We start from the raw sequence: 6774 nt of genomic DNA on the forward strand, positions 1-6774 counted from the left end.
CCCTGATAAAACTTCAGAGTATTGCTGGAATTTAAAAAAAAAAATTGTTGTCGGTTTGCGTATTTGCGCTAAATGCGAATTAGGTACGCTAGCAGTTTGGTTTTCAGTTGGTTCGGTGCTCAGATTCAGTGTTCACGGATGGCAGTTGTTCGGATAACGATACTGGGTTAAGGTGCATATATGCGGAATTGGTCATTGTATTCATGTATCCCGTGTAATCTTCCTATCAATCCTGGCGAAGTGGTGCAGTGGTCAAGCGATGTGCTACTGGCTGTTTGTGGTAGGTGCTGTAATGGATGGGACGGAGGGTTGCTTGGGTTCGGTTGCGATCCAGGTTGCTCTCCACGAGCAGCCACACACGATTGAGCTGGCGCCTAACATGGTGGGCAGGTGAGCAGCCGGCCACAGAACCCGCTTCAGTAAGACAACTAGACAAACACACAACGGCTAAATGCAGGAAATGGTCAGTATAAGTGCTAGCGCAATAATAATAAGACCTGAGCCGCCGCCTAATCACGTCGATTACAACCGATTACGCACCCTCTCACAACAATAGGATTGGGCCTGCACGGTGCTGTACTTCATCATGGTATATATGAAAACTATTAACCTACGGTGCTCGTCCGCAGTGCAGTGGAGGTTGCAAAAGATTTTTGGTTCAGGACAGGACACCAATGGAAACGGAAGTTGGCGACGTTTAACGTTTGATAGTTTTATACTGAAGCTGGCCTAGCAGCTCTGTTGAAGAGAATTAGACGGATGTCAGGGCCTAGGGAGGTTAATAGGACATTTATGTCATATAAAGTAGTCAAGGGCTGTCACGTGCTGGTTTTCATGGTGTAGCCGGCAGAGGAGTAATTGGTGTTAAATTCTTTATCACCAAGAACATGCCAGGCAGCGTAGATAGAATTTAAAGCCTGAAAGGGAATACTGCAGCTGTGAAAGTAAGTCAACATGAGGTGCTCAACTGTCCAGGCCCACCACCCGGCATTCACTCATGACAGTGGGATGGTTGAAAGGTGCTATCAAACTAACGCCAGCAATGAGTATTTAAAAATAGAAACTCTAAGCCAGGCTAAAGTTGAGATGAAACATTCGGCGAAAGCTGTCTTGTCTCTCCGTATTATACCCTTTCGCCCCCTCTAATTTGTCCTATTTTTATTTCTCTTGCCCTTTTTTGTCTTCTTTAGCCCTTTCATCTTCTCAGATTCATCTCCCACTTCTTTGTGCTCTTTTTAATTTTCATTCTTTAATATAGGCGTCTGTCTCCTTCGCTTATTTTTTCTTTTTTACTTTATGCGTCATCTCTTTCTTCATAACCCTTTCCTAGACTATTATCTTCGCCTCGCGATTCTCTACTCTCTTCTCATTATTATTCGTGGTCTTTGTTCTTATAGATTTCTGGTTCCTCGTTTTTTCTCCTCTTCTTCGTCCTTGTTACATTCTCGGTCTCTTACTCTATGGGTTTTGCTGTTAGTTTTTTGCTTAACCGCTTCGGCATCACGCGACGGCCAGTCAAACAAAGCTATGGCCATCGACACACGAAGACGAGCATTTCGTGTGCTACGCCAACGGCAACAGGTTCCCCAGCCTCGATCAGTGCCAGCTACACTGTGGGCCCATTCCACGGCATAAATATATATGCAATGTAAATAGACTATTCGCGCCCTGCAAGAGCACTTTCTTTTTCAAGAAGTGGTGGTTCGTCAACAGAGAGACGTAAGTAGTCGCACTAAAATATGAATTTTTCCGCAAAGGTGCGTGTAGATGGTTGTTCTCAAGGAAGGAACATCAAAACATGAGGATAATGGTACAACCCCTGGAATTATTTTGCCTACTTTTCCTTTCCTTTTGTCGCGCTCGTTTTGCATTTTCGCGTCCAATTTTAGCAATTTGGTCAGTTGCCATTGCAACGGAATAGCGCTGCAGGTAATGAATTTATTTGCATGCTTGGTGCTACATTTTGTTCAGTGCCAGATTTGGTGTAGACTGTGCATTGGTACCTTGTCTTGATGAAAGCTAGAGTACACCGCAAAACCTTCTGTTGAACTCAGTTGGGACGCGACGTTTCGGCACCGACTTCTGTAAAAAATAGGGAAAAATTTGCGCCGTTCATCAAAAGGCGTGCCAGTTTACTAGTTCTAATACGGGCAGGTTTGATTTTCTGGTTATTCGTCTTCCGGCGCACAAATTATAGCCACTCAAAATATTCCAGCACGAGAGTGTGTTTATGTTTACGGTTTCTTTGTTTCTCGCCGTTTCAGCACAAAATGTGTGGAGTGGGACTTCAAGAACAGCACGTGCCCTAGCAACCCGAGCGGGTATCACCAGAACCGAAATGAGAACGAGTGCATCAAAAATTGCGTCAACCGCCGAACGCCCTTACCGGGCTGCTTTCCAGAAGGGCCCGACGAAGTCTGTCCTCATGACATCTTTAACGACCCCTACTTTGTGCACGTTCATTCTGACGGAGTGAGGCGGTGCCACAAGTCTGAGTTCGAGCATCTCAAGGAGCACCGCTGCGTCAATGAAAGCAAAAGGTCAGTTGAAACCGCGGCTACCCACCTTGCTGTTTTATGTCAGAATGATTATTCATTCTTTACTGCGTATAAACGCATTCTTCGCGTCCACTTGGGTGTCAGAGGAGGACAATTTTTCAGTTCCTAGGGAATTTTGGTTTTTATAAATCAGGAAAAATGACAATCGAGTTAACCTTTCTTTCCTTTCGCCAAGAGTTTTCAGAGAATTTCGGAGATCTGCGCGAAAGTTGGGAGAATTTTCACGCCTAGAGGCATTTCCGACTGACGATTATTACAACCGAGGGAAATGCACTGATGAAGGAACAAGCGCAGACACGATTTCCTTACTGTCAACTTCGCGCCTTCCCAAATTACAACAACCATTGCTAGTGGCGGTCTCGCCGTTATTTATCGGTCTGGTTACTTTTTCGAGAGGCGCGAAAAAGATTCCAAGATTGGGCCGACGTGGAAAACTGCGCTCTGATCCACTGCGGGGCTACGGCGTCGACTGCGCGTAGGCGCTATAAGTGCAAAGTTATTCGACATTGGAGCCGTTCATTCGCAGCACTATTTACGCTGAGGAGGTTTAGGTTGTCTGCCGAACTTTATTGCAGCAAAACAAAGGCACAGAAAAGGCGATTTCATCGCTCGCTTTTTAGTGATCCTAAATTCACTTGTTTAGAGTGCGTTTGCGCTCGTCGCATATTCATCGTTGTCAACCAGGTCCTGTATATCCCACTGTCACAGCATAGCTATCCCCGATACGCTGGAGCGATCAACTTGATTATGTTTTGGAACGGCATGCTTTCGTTGGCCACCCCATATAATTTTCAAGCCTGTAAGGATCACAGCTGGTCTTGTTGGTTAACACGTTTTGAGTGGTGAACAGCGCGAACAACAAAAGGAAAAAGTTACACAACACAAGACGAGCGATGCTTCCTGTATTTTGCGCTTCCGTTATGGGCGTCAGCGTAATGACATTTTGACTAATTAAGTTGCAAATACGGCAGCCATTTTGAGCTGACAGCTCAAATTGAAGTAAGAAAAAGACATTTACGCGGGTCATTTTCATTCATATTTTTTCTCTACCACTGAGAAGCGTATTCAGTTTGAATAAAGCTACAAAATGTACTCTTAAGAATTGTATTTTTTTTTTGAAACTTTAAGGGTTGATGGAGGCCATCTATTAGCCATGCTGGCTTAAAATACGTGAATCATGGAGCGTGGAAACGGAACAAAACACTAACACTTACCCCACTTTTTCCTTTAATAATGACAACAGAACAACAATTGTAAAAAATTCTTCAAAATTGCACCGGAAATATCTTAGGATTTTACTAACGGACCGCGGGTAAAATTGCTGCAAAAGAAAATTGTTGTCCTAGGCGAGGGAATTTTTGATAGAGATGTGACTCATCACTGACCGCAGTCCAGGAGCAGGTCGGCGATTTTCTGTTCGCCCAGAAGTTCCTGGCTATGTGGACCTTGTGAGATATTTCCGATAGTGCTGTAATTTGAAATGCTGCGCTCAGCATCAGGTTTGAAGATGGCGCCACATGCTTAATATGAACACGGTGCGACCAAATGGGCCAGAAAAAACAAACGACCAGACCAGAGCTGGCCCTGTCTTATGCTTGTCTTTTCTGTTCCATTTGGTCCCGGAGTTTTCCTATCACTTTCACCGTGAACCAACTAGCCCGAACAAAAGTTTTACTTGAAGCCCCAATTATCATTTTCCTTCATATCATCAGTACTGGTGACGCAAGACTTAGGGGTGCTGTATTGGCACGCTTTATGAGCAGATAGGATCACGTTTTTCGTGAAAGGAGGTAAAGCAGTACGCAGCTGTATGAAAGCACAGAGATGAGGACGTGTTGACTCTTAGAATACGAGCCGCCATCTTCAATGCTGCTTTCAGTAAATGGCCTAATTTAGCGAATACAAATTTTGACATGCGAAGATTATTAATACTCTGCTGCAACCAAAGTACAACCTGAGCGGATGGCCAAGGTTTCCTATTATAACTATTATTTGCATCAGCTTGAAAACCCGAAGCCAGTCGCGTTGAAAACGGCAGTATTGTAAATAGGTAAAACCCAGTGTTCCCACGGCAGCAGCGATCTGTATTTGGTTTTGACAGTTTAACTCGCGCATGTGGCGTGTCTATAGCCTAGCCTATAGTAAACAGAATTTCATATAACCGCTCAAGTCGTTAAGCGCGCTTAGCGAAAGATAATTACACCTAGCATTCATGATAGGTACGCTCTTTTAGTTAAATGTCAAACAATACACATCAACAGTGCACACTGCATTCTTATCCTTGTGTTTTTGTCCTGATGCCGCCACCCTGGAGAACACCTCCAGCCCACTTTCTCCACCCCTTTTCAACCTAAAAATATCGCCTGCCACTATTCCCCCGCCATTACCAATCACCCATTTTCATCGTCCAGCCTGCCGCCATCATGCATCCAACTCTACTCAAAAGAAGCGCAGCCGCTTATAACCACATACCTCCGCTCAACAGAAGGCCCTACCTACAAACCATACACCAACTTTTACCCTGCAAACAACTTCACCCGTAAAAGGAACGAAGAAGAAGTCAAAGCCGCAACGTGAAGACGATCACTGTAGAAGCAAATCTTATGCAGAGCCAATACGGCTAACGTGCTTTGGTCGCATCACCTCGTTCACTGATCAAGACAGAAATAAGTAAAAAAGAGAGTAAGCTGCCCTCCAGCGCACTGCCTCTTGGAAAAAGGAGTGCGCTGGAGGACAGCTTACTCCCCTTTTTACTCCCATTGAGCGTATTCATGTTAATAGTGTATGACAGCATGCGCATTTCTCTCCCCATTTAGCCGGTGCTCTCACGCCCCCGCCTTACCCCTGCTGGACAGAGTAGGGAACGATTGGCGTGATGCTGCCTAGGATCGTAGCAAACAGTGAAATAGAAACAAGGAAAAGTAACCGAATGGCGGTATTTGATTATCTGCCCCGAAATGCTTACATCTTCCCGGCTTGATTTGCATCTGCGTATCTAAAGACCTTGGCGCAGCACTCATTCTAGCGCCTGTTGTTGTTGCTGCGTGTATTAAGTGCAGATTCGACACTATAGAGGAGTGCGTGGAGGTCTGCGAAAGCAAGGTGAAGCGTCCGCATCGCCTGACTGAGCAGCCAATGAGACTGTATTACGACGACACCGAAACGTCGACTCACTTCAAGGAGGACGTAGCAGTTCTGCAGACAGAGACAGCTGAGGACCAGACAAGGTGGCGCGTGGTTAACACCACGAGAAGCTGGAATTATTTCACCAGTGCCCCCAAACTCTCAGCTCTGAGGCTTCTAAGAGCCAGCGAAGCCAGCCTTACGTGAACGCCACCTCTAGGCGGACCAATTTCAAGACGACCGCGCGAGATGAATATTGATGAGGATATTTTTTATGCGGCGCTGCTCTTTGTGCATGGGCCAATTATGAATTTGATGTAGATAGAAGGAGCGGTGGAAGTGGAGGCGAGGGGGCGTAAAGCGCAATCTGATTTTTGGGGTTGGGTATGTTTTAAGTGCCGCGTATTAAACTCTGCCGATTCGTAATGGCCCAGCACAAGACTGCGCCGGCATAGCTATGTAGAGGCAAAAAGTTTTTAAAATAGGTGTGCATGGACTATCAGTAGGTTCCCAAGGGAAACATTTCACATGAAACCGAGCTGAAGGAGAGCTACTGTCGCTATAAGTTTGACCATATTCATGGACTAAATGCGAAGGTTAAGATTTTCAACGAATATTTCGAAGACAACTGCACAGAAACAGTAATTAAATTGCGTGACTGGAACGCGTTTGTATCTTTATCGCCTACAAAGTAGCGGCTATACACTGCTGTGCCGTGTACTGGCCTCTGAATGAGGCCCAAATTACACCTTTAGGAAATCGGTCTTAAAAATATGTTTAGCGCTGGCGCAAAGCTAGCCTGCATGTTCTGGCACGTAATGTATCATTGTAAATTTTGATACTTCCACCAAATTGTTGCATTATTATGCAGTCAAGAATTTTGAACTCGAAAATCATAGCCGTGTTGCATTATGCATTATGGTCAGAAATTTTTGTGCCGGACTGAAACCAGAACCTCTCATGCTCAGAAGACACAGCATATTTTGCCGCAGCCACTACCATAAACGTGCATATGGATGAATGGCGGGTTACTTTCAGACAAGCACGCAGAAGAAATCTTTCGGTGCAGAAACACTACTACACTCGCAATTCT

General features: G+C 45.1%; 1 long non-coding RNA gene across 1 annotated transcript; it reads left to right on the top strand.

The window, feature by feature from the left end:
• The first annotated feature begins 2451 nt into the window (after window positions 1-2451).
• Window positions 2452-5947, top strand: LOC144103920 (uncharacterized). Its single transcript, XR_013308373.1, has 2 exons — window positions 2452-2540; window positions 5618-5947. It is a non-coding gene; the product is annotated as an uncharacterized LOC144103920 (long non-coding RNA).
• Window positions 5948-6774: the final 827 nt, after the last annotated feature.

The sequence above is a fragment of the Amblyomma americanum genome, chromosome 9 (assembly GCF_052857255.1).
Source record: "Amblyomma americanum isolate KBUSLIRL-KWMA chromosome 9, ASM5285725v1, whole genome shotgun sequence".
Taxonomy (NCBI): Eukaryota; Metazoa; Arthropoda; class Arachnida; order Ixodida; family Ixodidae; genus Amblyomma; species Amblyomma americanum.